At 40.2% G+C, this 16,594-nt stretch overlaps 1 protein-coding gene across 3 annotated transcripts in view; it reads left to right on the top strand.

Annotated features, from left to right (window-relative positions):
- Positions 1 to 7: 7 nt before the first annotated feature.
- Positions 8 to 16,594, top strand: part of LRRC8B (leucine rich repeat containing 8 VRAC subunit B) — a 30,899-nt gene continuing 14,312 nt past the window's right edge. For 2 of the 3 annotated variants that reach the window (XM_064147960.1, XM_064147958.1), the window contains exon 1: positions 9,922 to 10,100. The gene's annotated coding sequence lies outside the window, so the exon portion shown is untranslated. Of the gene's footprint in view, positions 94 to 9,921; positions 10,101 to 16,594 lie in introns of those variants that run through there. The other variant, XM_064147959.1, reaches the window with a different exon arrangement.

Here is a 16,594-nt window from a genome sequence, read left to right on the forward strand (position 1 = left end):
CGTCCCAGCAGCCAAGGCCATGAGGTGCAGGGGATGACATCGATAGGCACGGCCTAGAGAATGCAGAAGGCTGGCGCGCTTCATTCCTCAGAGGTAGGTGATGCGCCAAAGCAGTGTTAGCCATTGCACCGAGGCAGGTGGCTGAGGCGGCAGGACGTAAAGGTCTCACCAATACACCACGCAGGTGAAAGGTGTAGCAGTAGCTCGATGAGACGTCTGGTCACCTAAGTAAGGCAGGACACCTTGGCTGTGTATTTCAGAAATGTCTCCCCTTAGCTGAGTGTTTTAGAGATGACTCCTCATTTACCAGTTCAGAACTGGAATTACAGTTTTTCTGAGCACTATGTGTTCAAATACTCCCTAATGTGGAGCTGTGTGTACACATACATAAATATACATAGCATCTCCTGAGTGACATAAAAAGTTGTGCTCGGTTGGAGCAAATTGGGCTAGCTAGTTCTCCTCTTTGGGGTGGCTATCTGGAAGAATAGAGTGTCAAGATGGTTAAGAATCATTTAATACCCAGGTCACAGCATTTGCATTTCTGAAATTCCCTTTCACAACCAGACCAAACAGACTTACTCCATAAATAAAAAGGTTCCTTTTAACCAGTATCTCATCACTAAACTGGATTATATATATATATGTGTGTGTGTGTATGTAATTTTGCAATGCCTTTACAACCTATTATTGCTACCTTACAATCTTTACAAAACCAATTTGCCTTAATATCTTCATCACTGCAAAGAACTTTAAGAGGTTGTAGAACTTCAATAGATTTCATATACTAAGTAACATTGTGATCTTAACATGCAGCATCTCTACCACTGCCAAGCTGAAGGAACCTCACAAATCAGATTTTCATAGCAGCCTAGCATAACATTACATGTGAAATCCATTTCTTGTTCTAAAATGTCCAGTAATACTGATCCACATTTTTAAAAGAACCATAAAAGCCTAGCAGGAAAACTCTTTCTATATCAAGTCATAATTGATTTTTTCCCAAATGGCCCTACTAGAAAATGTTCATGTCTATCAATAATAATTACAAAGAGGTGGATTATCTGGCAGAATGCAGATACCAAATGTGGTAGGTACACCTACTTGGAGATCTGGAGATCATTATGTATTGTGTTTTATGTGTATAAAATCGTTATGTGTTATAGATATGACTTGTTTATATATATATATGATTTTACGGTTATTATGTGTGACTGGACCTGAGGAGGAAGTTCTTCAGCATGAGAGTGGTGAGACCCTGGAATGGGTTGCCCAGGAAGGTGGTTGAGGCCCCATCCCTGGAGGTGTTTAAAGCCAGGCCGGATGAGGCTCTGGCTAACCTGGCCTAGGGTAGGGTGTCCCTGTGCATGGCAGGGGGGTTGGAACTAGATGATCCTTGTGGTCCCTTCCAACCCTGACTGATTCTCTGTGTGTGTGATTTATATAAAATGAGAGCTGATTGAAGAGGACCCATTCCAGAGAGCAAAATAGAAAACTTCTGCTTATGTGTAGTAATGCTCTGATAAAACTGGAGCAAATGAGTAAAATTAAGAAATTAGTCCTACCTATTTTTTCTATATATATCCGAAATATGGTACACAAAGAATTTAACATTTTATTCCTTCTTTCAGTCATGCTTCTGAAGAATTCTTACGGTCTCAGATGCAATACTCCTACTTGGCAGAAGGCATGGGAAGGTTTATATTGAACATTAGGGGAAATTCCATCACCAAAAGGGTTGTCAGGTATTAGAACAGAAAAGTGGTGAAGTCACCGTCCCTGGAGTTATTTAAAAGACATAGACGTGGAACTTGGGAACATAGTGTAGTGGTGTACTTTGCAACACTGAGTTAACGGTTGGTCTTGATCTTAAAGGCCTTTTTCTGTGACGTCTCCGAGCATCCACCGGAGGGCAGTAGATGTCAAACCTTGCCATGTCCCAAGGCGGGGTTTAAAATGGGAGGGAAAGAGAACTTTTAGCCTTCCCTTGGCTGTTTGTCACATTGATGCCCATATTTTTGCAGAATATCATATGCAAAACAGACATCAACGGGCAAATCCAGCCCATATCGGGCTTCTGCATGACACCACTACTTTTAGGTCTGTGACAGCAGAAAGGATGTTGTTAAGATACTACCGATTCAATCCTCAGTTAATGAAGAAAACACTGTTTGAGTCCTTAGTCTCTTAAATGATGCTCAGATTACCAGATAACTGAGACAGTGAAGAATAAAAATGGCTTTAAAGTCTCATCTGCCCCAACTGGCTGTGACATTTCATCAAGACGCTTGATTATATGACACCCATATGAGCACACAAGTTGGTAGGATCTGCTGCAGTTTAATGCAGCAAAAGCAATACTATTTGGTCTTTTAATTATAATTCTGTAGCATCTGGTGCCACAATTTTGGTCTAAATTTCCTTTGAGGTAATGTGAAAAGCTTGTAAGAGGTCCAACGTATGCAACCATCAGCCCACTGAAGTGACGGACCACTATGAACATGCTACTTGTGACCAATAGTTTTGGGGTTTGGGTTTTTTTTTTGTTCTCTCCTAAATTGGAAAGTTTTATTTCTTTAACTTAATGACATTTTGTGTCTATCAGTCAGAAAGTCTTAAAGGAGGCCTGTCTAACAGTGTTAGAGAAACTGATGGAGCAGTTTGACCTTTCCCCGCTTCTGACAATGTGAAACTTCTGTTTCAAAGACTTAAATGGGTTTTTCAAGTGCTAGCACAGCACTGAGAGAAGGAGCACTGACATCTAAGCCCAATGATTAAATATATTAAACCAAGTTTTTAGAAGTCAGTATTCAATAGTTTTCATGAAATTAAACTGGTCCTGAATCCCAGGACTCAACTGAAGTAATGAATTTAGGTATGGTGAGGTATTTGCTTTTTTAAAATTGCCTTTCATACCCAGAAGTAATATTTATTTCCATATATAAGTAATTCTCCCAGCACCTGCATTAAACCTTACTGGCTTTTCTAAAGCACCTGAAGTATCTCAAACTGACTTTCAGTTTAGAAGCGTCTCACTCATTTTCTAAGTGCACAGTAATTTGTCCTAAATTTTTTTGTTACAGTCTTGCATGGCTGGTCTAACTGCTTAACACATTCTTATTCATTAGAAGTAAGAACTGAAGTATTTTTAGGCTATTTTCACATAACCCATCTCCCTCTTATTTGTGAAGTAGGAATGGTGGTCAGGAATTTCTTCACTTCAAAAGAGATTAATGAGAGGCAGTTCAGCTAAAGAGGAGAAAATCATTTGGCAGAACTTGGATGCACAAATTGCACCACTAACAGTACACAGAAAATCAGCTGACTTCAGATCTGTTTTGTCTGAGTTTTCTACCCTAGCTGCAGTAAATAAGACTCTAATGAACCTTTATCTTGGAAAAATCAAAGTAGAGATGAAAACCATAAAATTTAGATCAGCTTTCCCTTGGGATATAGCCAATACTTTCCAAAGTGGTGTTATGCAAGTCATAAAAATAAAACCTTACATGTGGCAGTTCAAAAGGCACATATGCCTTGTAATTTCTTTTTATATGAATTTAGGCCCCAAGAGTTTTTTTGTCAAGAGGAAAAAATATTGAATTACTGATAGGACATATGAGCCTTTGACACAGTCTTGTTTACTAACAAAAAAGGGATGAAAGCCTATTTTTCTGATCACAAAAGCAATTGGACAGAAGATGAGAGAACCTCTTTTCTCACTATTCCTTTTGTTATTATTTTCTGCTATTCCTTTTCTTCCTCAGAACTGCACAGCAGTCCTGCTTTTCAAGCAAGAAGCACATGAAGGCATAGTGATGTCTGCATCAGTTCAGTGTCCAGTCCTATACTCAGGCCTGTGCAGTAGGTCAGACAGGACACCGACACCTATGTCTCAGCTGTGGATAATTTGGAATCTGTCAAGCTGGAGGCACGATCTTTACCATTGCTATGCTGCCACTTCACAGCCTGCTCTTGCGGCTGTAAGCCTTGTTCAAGAAAAATATTGTGAATTCTGTTATTAGAGAGAGGTTCTGAGAAATTAATGTGCCATCTGAAATACAACGTATGATAATAGAAGTGAGGAAATGCAGCCCAAACACCTTCAAATCCTCACTTTATTCCTACAGGCTGAGTCCAGCCTGCATCTGAGTTGGGGAAGGTGATGTGGCTATATCTGACTGCTCCCACACTGTGACTAACACTGGATTGCGTCAGGAGAGTGTAGGAAGCTGGAAATACTTTGGTGAGAGTTTCCTATATTACTCAACAGTATGCAGTATTAAACAAACGCATAAAGCCTTTCAGTTATTTGAGGTGAGCTGTATGACTCATGTCTAACTGCATTTTTTTTTGGTGATTGATCATCCTAAAAATATGCCAAGGAGCCCCTCTTATCAGGCTATGTTGTACACATTTATTCTTTACTTTGATTCTCATTCAAAAATAATGATATTTTCTTTGACCAGTGGGCTGCACTGTAATGATTTACTTACCAGATAGTAGCTACTGTATATGCTTGGCACTATTTAAAAAAAGGCATCATAGACAACTAGCTTGATCCTGGAGTTCAGATTATATTGACTTTATTGCTTCTGAAGATCTAATCATAGCAGGTGCTGAGAGCACTCTGATATTAAATGACCTCATTTTGTATATCTCAAAGAAAATTGAATGCAACTGCAGAGTGAGGCAGGTGGTGGATAAGTCTAGAATTCCTTACCAGTATCCATAAAAAAATAATATTAATTCATTTGGATATTGTTCTTACTGCCAAGGCTGTCTCTGTAATTTTGACCTTTTTTAAATAAGATTATATGCTTTGTGTTACGACAGTTTGTGGTCAAAATTGGATATCTTTTCACTGCAGAATCAAGCCATTAATAAAGAAAATGGGTATGACAATGGATGTCCATTCTGACAGATTCCAGAGGTGCCTTCTTTGTGTTTTAATTCCAGCAGAATTACTTTAGTACAATGTATCTTTTTATCTTATTTTTTCCCATGTTTTCTAGAAAACAGAAGTCAAAGTTCTGCTTGAAATGTATCAGCAATGTATTTTATTATGGATTCCTCCAATCTCTGTCCACTTGGAGTCCACCATAGAAGCTTTCCTGGAACATCTCAAAGACTTCACAATTAGTAAAATGTAAGGACCACCAGAAGTAAAAAATGCAATGTCATCTAGAAGAAGCAGAGAGTAGTTCTTTTTCTTCAGCATTTAAGAAACAGGTGATGACTGGAAAGTATCCTCCTTAGAAAAGCACTGCTTATTCCACCTTATGCTTTATGATTCTTCATTTCCCTGTTGCGGTTACTCAGGATGTCTTTTTGATCCTGATATCTGGTTTCTTTATTCAAACATTTTATTTTCTCTCCAAACTCTTTGAATATTTCTTTCCCCCATGAGAATATTTCATACATGCTATTTTCTAACTGGACCTTCATTATGCTTAGCACAGGCTTTGTTATGAACACAAATCAGGAACCACCTACTGCATGATCAACTATTTCCTGTCTTTGATGAAGGCTTATTACAGTTAACCTCAATATGTTTTTCAGCACTGCTACCTCTTCTACCTTTTAACATTGAGTACCACATCTTTGAACCAATCTTTTGACAGTTTTTCTATGGAACATCTGTCTTCCTTTTCAAGCTAAATTTCTTGGACTGGGAATATTGGTTTCGGCTTCTATCTTAGGCTTCTACTCTTTCCCTCATCTTTAACTTATTCATCATTTTCATGTCTTTTGAAGTCAACCAAAAGTCTTAATTCAGCAGAATATATGAACAGAATCTTTGAGCAAAATGCTTAATTATGTTTTTCAGTCAAATTTGTACAATTTATAAGTACATGTAGTACTGTACTAGGACAAGTTCCTGGCCTCATGCAAAACAAGAATTAAGCTGACATGAGTTGCCAGTTAAAATCAGCATAGATTGTGTAGAGAATTTTTTTGCAGAGAATAGATCTATATAATAGATATATATATCCACTGATGCAATGTGCAGTTCATACTAGCAACCCTATATTGTACATTTCTGGGTTTTTTAGGGTGCCTGCACTGTAGTGGGCCAAAAAAATCATATAAACATGGTGCTGTCACTTTGTCTACTCTACAAGTAGAACAGGCAGCACTATGTTGACTTCTCAAACATTCTGTGTTTGTAGGATCATTTATGTATGTTTCTGTTCTTGGGATATTCTGTGTTCTAGATGCTTTTTCACAGAAGTACATCCAGCCAAGGAAGCATCCTCTGAACTTGCCTAGTGCAGCCCTAAAGCTAACATCAGGGGTTTGGAGTGAATACAAAATGGGAGACCCTAAAGCTTCCAATTTTAGCAGTATCTACAACTTTGAGACACTCCATTCTTGAGCATTCTGTCCAGTTGATGCTGGATTAAACGTTTATGATTGTCATATTCATTTGCTAAATTAAGAAGACCTTCCCAAGTTTCTTACTATGCAAAGCTGTCTGGAAGGAGCAGGTGTCTTGTCTGAGCTAGAGGTAGAGGGTTTGGGTAGGTTTCTCCATATTGGACGAGAGCTGTGACTGTCCACAGATCCAGCAGAGGGAAGTATTGTTCTAAAATACCCACCCCTGCAGTGAGAGCTTTGTTTTAAGTGCAAGCCACACTATTGCACCAGGAAATCAGTGATCTGACACATATATAACATGATTTATAAACTCTCAAAAGGAGACAAAGAAGCTTCGGTAAATACCAGAAAGTAGAAGTGTGGTAATAATCAGGACATGCCAGGGACTGAAATTAAGTTATATGGAGCCTACATGTGTTTTATTCTCTTTAGGAGAATGAATGGTAGTACAGCATTTTAGAGAGCTGTAACTGACTGGTTCATGCTTTTGCTAACTATGAAGCTGTAGCCTTTCATGTCACAAGATGGGATCTTGAGAAACAGTCAGAATTTCACTTGGCAATCACAAGACAAGTTGTCATGTGGTAGTTTATGCAAAGAACTGGCTTCAGATAACCGCTGCCAAAGCAATTGCCAATCAAGATTCTGTTGCTCCTGCAACTCCAAACACTACTGGAGGGTTTAAAGCCAAGTAGACTATCATCTCTCTGATAGTAAAAACTATTTAAATAGAAAATATTTTCAAGTAAAATTTTGACTATAAATATCAGTCTTTTAAACATACAGGATTCCTTTGTGTAGCTTTCCCTTTCTTACTACATGAAATTTCCAAAAGTCCTACAAGTGAAAGGATTTTTGCAGGTGCTCAGGACACCCATTAGTCATGCTGGTGTAACATTTGAAACTGTTACTTCTTTAGAGATTCAAAGCTGGTTTCATAACATTTAAATATCAAGTTAAAAAAGATTGGAGACTGGCATGATGTGTGAAATGAAACTCAACTTTCCCTGGATTGTCAAGCTGTTGTTTTTCAGTATCTTATGATGGTGGTGACAAACAATTAGGATGACAGAGCTTGAAGAACATTTTCCAGATGTTCCTTGAAAAAGACCGGAAGATATCAATCCTAAAATAATTACACTGAGATAACCCCAAAGAAGAACATGATCTGCTAGGTATGCAATCTGGAGCTGAATAGCTAAACCCAGCATTGTTCTTGAGGGGGTGGTTAACAAAATATTCTGTTTGCTCACATATCATCACTTGGAGGTTTATGGGGTGTGATTGACGAGTGCAGTGCTTGCATCTCCCCAGGAGCTACTCAGTAGCAGGGCAAATAAGAACCAAACCTAGAAGTTGAGTTGCAATCTTTGGCTCAAGCCGTTGTGAACCTTCTAATCATTAATTTCAGTGTTCTGACTTAATTCAGTACTTTCACTTCTATTTTTTGCACAAGTAGTTCTTGGGTTTACAGTTTAGCATAAGTAGTTCTTGGGTTTATAATCAAACATTTATTTGACTACCTAACCTATTCCTGACAAAAGGAAACTGGCAGATCCTGGAGACAGACTTGTCATTTTTGAGTTAGTAGAAAGATTGTAGAGTAAGATGTACTTTTGTTTATTTTGATCATAGAAAGGGGAAATAGTTTCAACAGGGTAAAATGGATTAAATTATTCTTCAGGGAAACTCTAACAGAGCAGAAGATTTGTCTTGATGGAAACTGAGTTACAGTCAATTTAAGGGACTGCAGGTCATGAGGCAAAACGGAGTTGGTCTCCTGGGAAGTTTGCTGGCCTGCTGTCAGCTATTTTCCAAACCTTACCAATGACTCTTGGAGCAGTTGTTGAAGACAATGCCATGCTGTTGTAATCTTTGTGAGGAAAATGGAGGCTTTTCTGAGGTTAGGTTACTATCAAAGTCCAGCACCCTGAGAAGAAACTATCAGCATAAAACAAAAAACATACTTTCTCTGCTAGGCTACTCATGTGTCTGCAAACTAGTGATACAAATGTGCTAGTTGCCATTTTCCCCCCTCCAAATAACATATATGCTTGCATTAGTATTTCATATGTTTGGATCTGAAAAGGCTCTTAGCTTTTATTTTGAATTGGTTCCACTTCTGTCTCAACTGCAATGCTTGTAACTTAAACCAAGAATAAGTATGTTATATTTTAGTGGTTCAGCAGTAGTAGCTAAATGTGTACTGGATATAATTTGCAAATTGGTATTTTAGTGTATGTACTGTTTAAATGAGAGGAGAGGAGGTTGTACATATCTATGAAGAAAAGAAATTTGGTGTTTTGTGGAAGAAAAGCAGTGTTTTGAAAACTGACTAGTTTCTCTGGAAACTGATGACTAGACAAACATTACTGTAGCAGAGTGAGTGTGACTAGTATAGTTATATAATTGCACCTAGAATTTTGAACAGATTCTTGCAATGGAGTGGATAGATAGTGAAAATATGGCAGAAAAATGAGTAGATTGAGCCATTTGATATGTGAGAGGAGGCAGACACAGCTCATTTATCCTAGACATTTGCAGAAATCTGGGGAGGAATCAAATATTTCCTTCAGGCTTTCATGCATCTACCCAGCAATACCTGCCTCTTCAGACATTTGGAGTGAGCCGCACTGTCCACTAGAGAAAAGAGGAAGTCAGACAGACAAATGAGTCAATGCTTGACTTTTTCAAGAACATTGTCTGTGTTTGTGAACTTTCTTACGTTGTTAGCAAGTTTTCACTGGAGCTGAAGAGGTGTAGAAGGGCCTTGCCATACACTAAAATACAGACTCCAATCTGTCCTGTGTAAAAAGCTGCATGGACACTGAATGCACCTGGCCACAGCGGAGAGACGACTGCTGCTGCAGAACAGAGCGGTAGCACGTCTAGTTGCGGGGCCGCCGGGCTGTGAGCTTACTCTGAATGCAGCCGCGCGGTAACATTCCCAAGTGGCTCCCGTAGTACTTTCCTCGCAAGGATGAGCTCCATTCTTTCTATTCGCCCTCACGGGGTCTGGCTTCGTCCCCTCCCGCTGCCCACGCAGCCTCCCCCGGGGCCGCTCCAGGACCCAGCCGAGGCCTCCGATGACCAGAAACCGCATACCCTCTGTCAGATTAAATTGCCTCATTGCAAGCATCGCCCTCATTAATTTTTATTGTTGACTCGTCGGCGATAATTTCCTCTCACTTCTTCCACTTTCTGCCGCTTGGATTGATTTAAATGCCGGCACCGGTGGGAGCGGCTGCTGCCCTTGCATCGGGTCGGGGGTGGGGGGAGCATCTCAGCCTGGCAAGTTTTCCCCTTGCGGGCACAGCCGCGGTGCCGGGAGTACACCCCCCACTCCGTCCCCGGCGGCAGCTCGGGAGACGCCGGCAGGTGCCCCGGCAGGTGAGCGCCGCGGGGGCAGGAGGGGCCCGGGCACCCCGGGCGCTTTTGTCCTCCTCGGCCCCCTCCCCCGCCCTGCGGATCGTCAGCGGTTCCCCAGGCCGCGTCCCATTGGCTGGGGGCGCCAGTCACGTGACTGTGGCGGGGCGGGGCTGGGCCGGATCCGAGAAGTGCCAGTTGGAGCCGGTGCCTCGCGCTCCGCTGCCGGCTGCCTCGCGGACGCCGCGCGCGGGCGGCACGCCGTTGCGTGGCTGCAGCGGCGCGCGTGTGGGCTGGCCGGGCCGGACCAGACCGGACCAGACGAGGCGGGAGGGGCGGCGGCGCGGCCAGGCCAGGTAAGCGGGAGGCGGCCGCCGCTGACAGGTGCTCCTCTCCCCTGGCACGGGAGGGGTAGGCGGAAGGAGGGGAAACGACTGTGGGGCAGGACGCAACGGGGCTTTCACTAGAACGGCTGGTCCTTGTCGCCGGTGGGAGACTACTGCTGCTCCTCCCGTCTCCCTGAGAGGCCGGGGTGACCACCTGCAGGGCCTGCGGAACGGTCACCCTTCCCTCAACGGGGCCGCTCACCTGGCCTTTCCCCACAGGCCTTTTGGGGCTATGGGTGGGACTGGGCGCGGGGCGCCGGAGCGAGTCTCTGCCTGTCCCAGTGCCCGGCGGCCGCCTCGCTCCCGTGCGCATGGGGTGTGGAAGAAAACCGTTTTCTGATTTGCGTAACCGATATTTGTCCGTGTCCTCAAGTGACCCGGGGCGCTACAGGTCGCCTGGGGCTTCTTGCTTCTGCCCCGGGCTCGGCGCGGTCGGGCGGCAGCTGCACCCCTCGGCCCATGGCGTGACGGCAGCACCTGCCCTCGAGCAAAGGGCAGGCGGGTGCCAAGTCCCAACTTCTCCGAAGGGGAGAAAATGCTTAAACTCAGTTTTGAGGCCTGATAGGACTGTGTGTGAAATCAGAAGCATGTTTCCGTCTTCTTTCAATTTCCTCTGTCTTACCAATGCATTTCTCATCCCCAGTAAGGCAGCGATCTTGTAGTAAGTTTTTTTTGCATGGTGGTTGTATTTCAGTTAAGCCTTACATCCCTAAAATAGCTTACTTTTTACTAGTCAGTTCGGTGGTGAAATTGAAGCAACTTCCTGGCTTCAATTAAGAATTTGCATGTGGTGAATACTGGTATTAACCAGTTCTGTAAGAGTGATTTAAGCTGACATCCCTAAAGCTTAATTTTGTATGAATGTTGCAATTAATTATGTTGATTAGCTACACTGTGGGAATTAATACCTAGTATGGTCACTTAAAACAGTACCTTTGAGGTAGTGCTAGAATGAGCTGGTCACTTGCAGCTTAAATATTTAAGCAATATGTGCTGTCGGCTTTCAGCTTTCCATGCTTGTTTGATGCAGTGATAAAGTAAGGCATCGGTTATTTCCTAGTGCCTCAGATTTTTTTTTTCTTGGGCACCTTCCAAGCAGAGAGGACAACAGATCGGGGCTTACTGCTCTATCTTGTTTGTGCTCTTACACTTTCAAGGAGAGGGGTGGGGGGGAGAAGTGGGAGAGAACGCCCACAAAGCCTAAGTATTGAAATCTTTTAGTGCATCACTCATAGAACTTATTGTGTATTGTCTAAGCATATTGTGAGTGGTTTCTTTAATTCTGAGTAACTCAGCTGTGTGGGGAATAGAAGAATTACGGTTAGTAGTGTTTTTCTTCAGTGTCTGTGGTGCTGAGCAGTGTGAGACATGCGAGTGGAAAAGAGAATAACTATAGTAGAGAGTCAAGAGTTAGGATAGGGTACAAGTTTTCTTAAGGATTTTCTTCAGTGCATAAAGTTCTATGCAGCAGCTAGATAAAATGTTTATTGCAGAGATTTCTATTAGCATATAGTTGTACATTCTAGTGAATTTTACATCAGCATAATGTAACTTTTCAAAATTTTCAGTTTTAACGTGTTTGTTCCCTTGCACTCGTCAGAGAATAGCATTGCTGCTCTGACTCTTTTTAGTTTTGTTTTTCATTGTTCAGAAAAACAGAATTCTCATGGGGAGGAAAAGAAAATTGCCTTTGTTTCTCGAAAGATATCAATACAGCTGCTCTTCAAAGCTGATGAAAGCATGTTAAGTAAATTTTAGAGAGGGACAAATAATGTTAAAGAAATATCCATCAATAGTTCAGTGCCATAACATGAACTTCATTGATCAGTATGTCATGACCAGTGAAGTACTTTTATAATTAATTTGCTTTAGCTGATACTGTGCCTGCTTTGCCAAATGTGCTACAGGTAGCAAAAGATACTGTGACACAAGTAATTCTACTTCAACTTACAGTACCTACTGCTAAAGCCATAAAGCTTCACTGAGCTAGGATTAGAAATGGATATTTTATGTGACTAAGGGGATAAGGTGTCATTTACGCTGGTTTCTATTGCCTGTTTAAACGTTGCACGTTTCTGCCTGTATTGTGTCCTAACCTGTGGGCTGTATTTGTCCTTTTTGTAGGCATCATTATAACAGCAGTTCAGCTGTTGTCTTGCACCTAGTGTTATTCTACTAGTTGTTCTTGCAGATACTCTCTTAGGGATAAGTTAGAAATCTATGCTATGGTTATGAAGATACTTGGTTCACATATCATGGGTAGCCATGTAGAAGGGCAAGCGATGTCAGGTGGAATTAATATTTAAATATGCTATTTTAATGTTTAAGTGGTATAGGTTTTACATTGGTTTAGTAAGATAGATATATATGAATAATCTGTTAACAATTAACTAATAAATAGTATACTTTATTCTTCTTAACTGGCAACAAGCTATGGCATGCTTTGTCTAATATGTTTGTGTCCTTTATAAAGTGAATTCAGAGCCACGTCACTTAACTTGTAGCTGAGCTCTGTGATAGTTGAGACACAGTGGCCTACATTTTATTAACTCTGCCACTACCACATGGGAAGTCAGCCTCATTAGTGTCAGAAAGCTTGTTATCAGTCACATGGTCCTAAGTTATTAGTAACTAAACAGTGAACTACCTTGTGTATGCATTCCAATTAGAGTTCTAGCAGACATGGTAAACGGGCTTCAGTTTACTGTGGCTGTGCTTGGATTTGGTGATTTTTTTTTTTCCTCAGCAATTGTTAGTGTGGCATAAACTAATTCTATAATTTCTAGCACCTTGAAACCAAATTGTAATTCAGTATTTAAGTTGCATAACACTTGTGAATTATTTTCCCAGTTACTTGATTAAAACTTAATGATACAAAAGGCTATACTTTCTAGTGGTATAGTACATTGAAAGACAGGCAGGCTATGTAGCTCAAGAGAGCTGCTGCAAATGCCATTCTGGGTACACACAAGGATTCCAGGGCCTTTCAAAGATCAGAAAGGAATTGTGAAAAAAACTTGGAATGGAGTATTTTCGATTTAATTCTTCTTGGTGCCATTCTGTTTCAAAACAGGGTCATTACACAACTTGAACTAAATTATAGGAGTGCAGTTCCATCAAAAGTGCTCAACATCGCAGTGTGTTCCGATACTGTAAACTGAAATACAGTTTTGCATACTGAAATTAAGAATTTAATTGATTGTGAAAAAACAAAGGGATTAAACACCAATAAGAGATCTGATGATACCAATATAGAATATGATACTAATACAATCTGGTGTTGTTGCTGCTAATTGTTTAGTGGGCTTAATATACTGTTGTAAATGCTTTGCAGCTTTGGAAAACACTAGGCTGAGTTGTGGATTTAGTTTAATATAGAAACAGTTTCAGTTTTGTGGCACAGCAGCTGCAAGAGTATGTGGTTTATTTGGACGTAACTAAAGTGACCCTGATTTTATAACTGTCACTTAAAAGAAAATAGTTCAAAGCGTAAATACTTCATTATTAGAATCTAAATTTGCTGTTATGTTTGTTTGGGATTTTATCTGAATGAAAGCAAATTATTGATAAGCATTTGTTGTGCAATCTAAAATATTTGAAGAGGAGAGAACATTTTAAAAGTTTCAAGTAAAACCTAGTTCTAGTCTGTTTAAATTATTAACGAGGTAAACTGTCACTTCCAACCCATGCCTGTGGATGTGTGAAAATGATTGTTACTTTGCTAGAGCCTTTGCAGTACAGGGAAGCTGTTTTCTAAGTAAATCGGGGGTTTAATTAAATATTAACATTGCTTAAATACTAACTTTGCATTGACACCAACTCAGTCAGGAAAGCAATAAAACATTGCTTAATTGAAGAGGAAAGGAGTATGTCAATACTCAAGTGCTTTACTGAACTCGAGTTGTTAGAACTAGTATCTGTTTTGTTTCAACCTATTATTCAGTTTTCTACAAATACGTGATGTCAAAGTCCTTAATTCAGATGATGATAAAACTTATAGTCTTGTTTTTGCAGCTATTAAACTTGGCTTCATATAAAAAAGTGTGCTTCCTGTAGTAATGATAGCTGAAGAAAATTTGCCAGTTGTTTGGTCTCCTCAGAACGGCCTACTCAAAAAGGAGATTTTGTGCACCGGAAGACACTTGTACAACATACTTGGCCTTGATAGAAGTATGAGCGTGGACATAGGTGCCGAGCTAATTTTATGTTTGTTCAGGAAACAGATCAGAATTACTGCAGGTTTACTGTAGTACTCAAGTTGGATCACATGCACATAGTTCTGAAATTTAGCATTGTTCTAAGAGGTACTTCTGACAGTTATTTCTAGTCCATATATGCAGTTCTCAGAAACAGAGTTGTATTTAGTCTGGGGACAGCATGCTCCCTGTCAGGATTAGTAAAACCTATTCCATTTCTATTTCATGAGATTATGTTTGACTGCAGAGTTTCACAGGTTTGATTGTTTTTTTTAGTGTGGAGAGATTCTTCAAAAAGAAAACACTGGTTTCAGGAAAGTCCTTATGCAAAGAGTGCTTGAGTTTGGATCAGATGGAAGTTGGGAACTCGTATAGTCTCATTAATTTATTTTTTTATGTTTAGACTGAGCACCTAGAATCAAGTGTTTCAACTTGTCAGGCTGGCTTCCAAGAATAACTGTCTTTCCTGTTAAACGGGATGAAAAGCTGCTGCTTCCAAGAAGAGATACAAGTCACTGCTGCAAAACTGAATCGACTTTCCAATGTCAGAATTGATAGAGTTAAATCAAATGTTTCTCCACTGCTGTCCTGACAGTTCTCTTTTCCTAGATGCAGTTAAATTCTTGTCTGTGGAAGTAATAATATTCCCTCTGGAAAGTTCATGAAACTTAGGCAGTATCAGGAATACTTACAACCAAAACACTGGCATTTGACTGTTCTTAAACCTTGTGGCTATATTTGTGTGTGGTAATAATTATCTTGCAGAAAAATAATGTATTTAGTATATATTTTTTAATTTGTGACCTCACTTGACATTTCTGTTTGTCTCAACATCTGTTATCCTGATAGGACACTTCTTGATCTTGGAAGTCTATAAATATTGAAAAAAACGTCAGTTTCCTTTTTTGACTGACTGGAATTTTAACTTATTGTACCAGACAACTGTTTATATTATAAAAACACCGAAACAACTCTAGTTAAATTATGAATTATCAATTTGTGTTTATACTTCTGAGATGAGGCAACTGTGATAACTGCCTGACTACTTTTAGGAAAAATAATAGCATGTGTGCTTCCAGCTCTCAGAACCTAACAGAACCTGCATTACAATCCAGAGCAGCCTAATTACTTCGTAAGAGGTGTTATTACTGTATGACATTCCTCCTTTAAATACTTTATGAAGAATAGGAGAAACATTACCATAATTTTAGAGTTGAGGACATGGAGGTAGAGAGAAATAAAATTAGTTGCATAGAGCTATTCATCTGTCAGAGGTAAGCATCACTAGTAACTAGATTGGGTATGATTGTATTAGAAAGCAGTGTTTGAGCTGGGCAAATAATGTAGAATGGAGGTCTTGAGTGGCTAAAAACCCTATTTCAATACTCCGCTCTCGGCAGAACTAGCAGGACTTCCAGCAGTGTAAAGAGCATCGTCCTCTTCCAACTTCATCTAAGTGTATTGCTGTTGAAGCCCTTATAGGGCCTTTATCTATACGTATCAGGAATATATCAGTATGTATGATATTACATTAACATATAATGAATTTGCTGGTAGCCTAGTACGGCAGCATGACATCGTGTGGACTACAAAATCAACCCAAATACTTGCCTGACTTAAGTAGGATTTGTAGTCCACTTTGTTCTGCCATGGCACAACAGCATTCCTGGTGGTACTTCAATTAATTCGGAACTAGTTCAGGTTTGGATATAATTAAAGGCTTCTCTTTCTGAGAATATTTTTTGAGTTCAGACTTGTTTCCAGGTTGTAGGAGTAGTCTTGGCTTTTTCAAGGGTCTCTGGCGATTTATGACTTCATTGGAAAGTACACTGAAGATGGAAGAGAATGCACAAAAAATTGCCTTTTCCCCAGGAAAGAGGGGGATTTGTTAAGTAATCATAACTGTTATGCCGGTGTCTGTCTTGCACCTCCTTGCACTTCTGCTACTATTGAAGATAATAAACTATAATTAATTAAAGGATCTGCTAGTAGGGAAATCTTGTAGTATTTTTGTGAATGTTCTCCAGTGTTATCTTCCTGTGCCTTTCTGATGTCCTGAGCACTGCAGCATGTTGTGATACAATAGATATTGTGAGTATCTGTCTGGCTTCTGGAAACTAAGTGGATACAAATTAATTTTCTATTGTAGTACTTATCTCTATGCAGAATTAAATAGATACCATTGAGGCTTCATTTAGAATGCTGGAGGATAGTGCTGATACCATTGTCTTAGGGTTATGTATTCCTATGTCTCAGCATGAGACAGAC

This window comes from Pogoniulus pusillus, chromosome 8 (genome assembly GCF_015220805.1).
Source record: "Pogoniulus pusillus isolate bPogPus1 chromosome 8, bPogPus1.pri, whole genome shotgun sequence".
NCBI lineage: Eukaryota > Metazoa > Chordata > Aves > Piciformes > Lybiidae > Pogoniulus > Pogoniulus pusillus.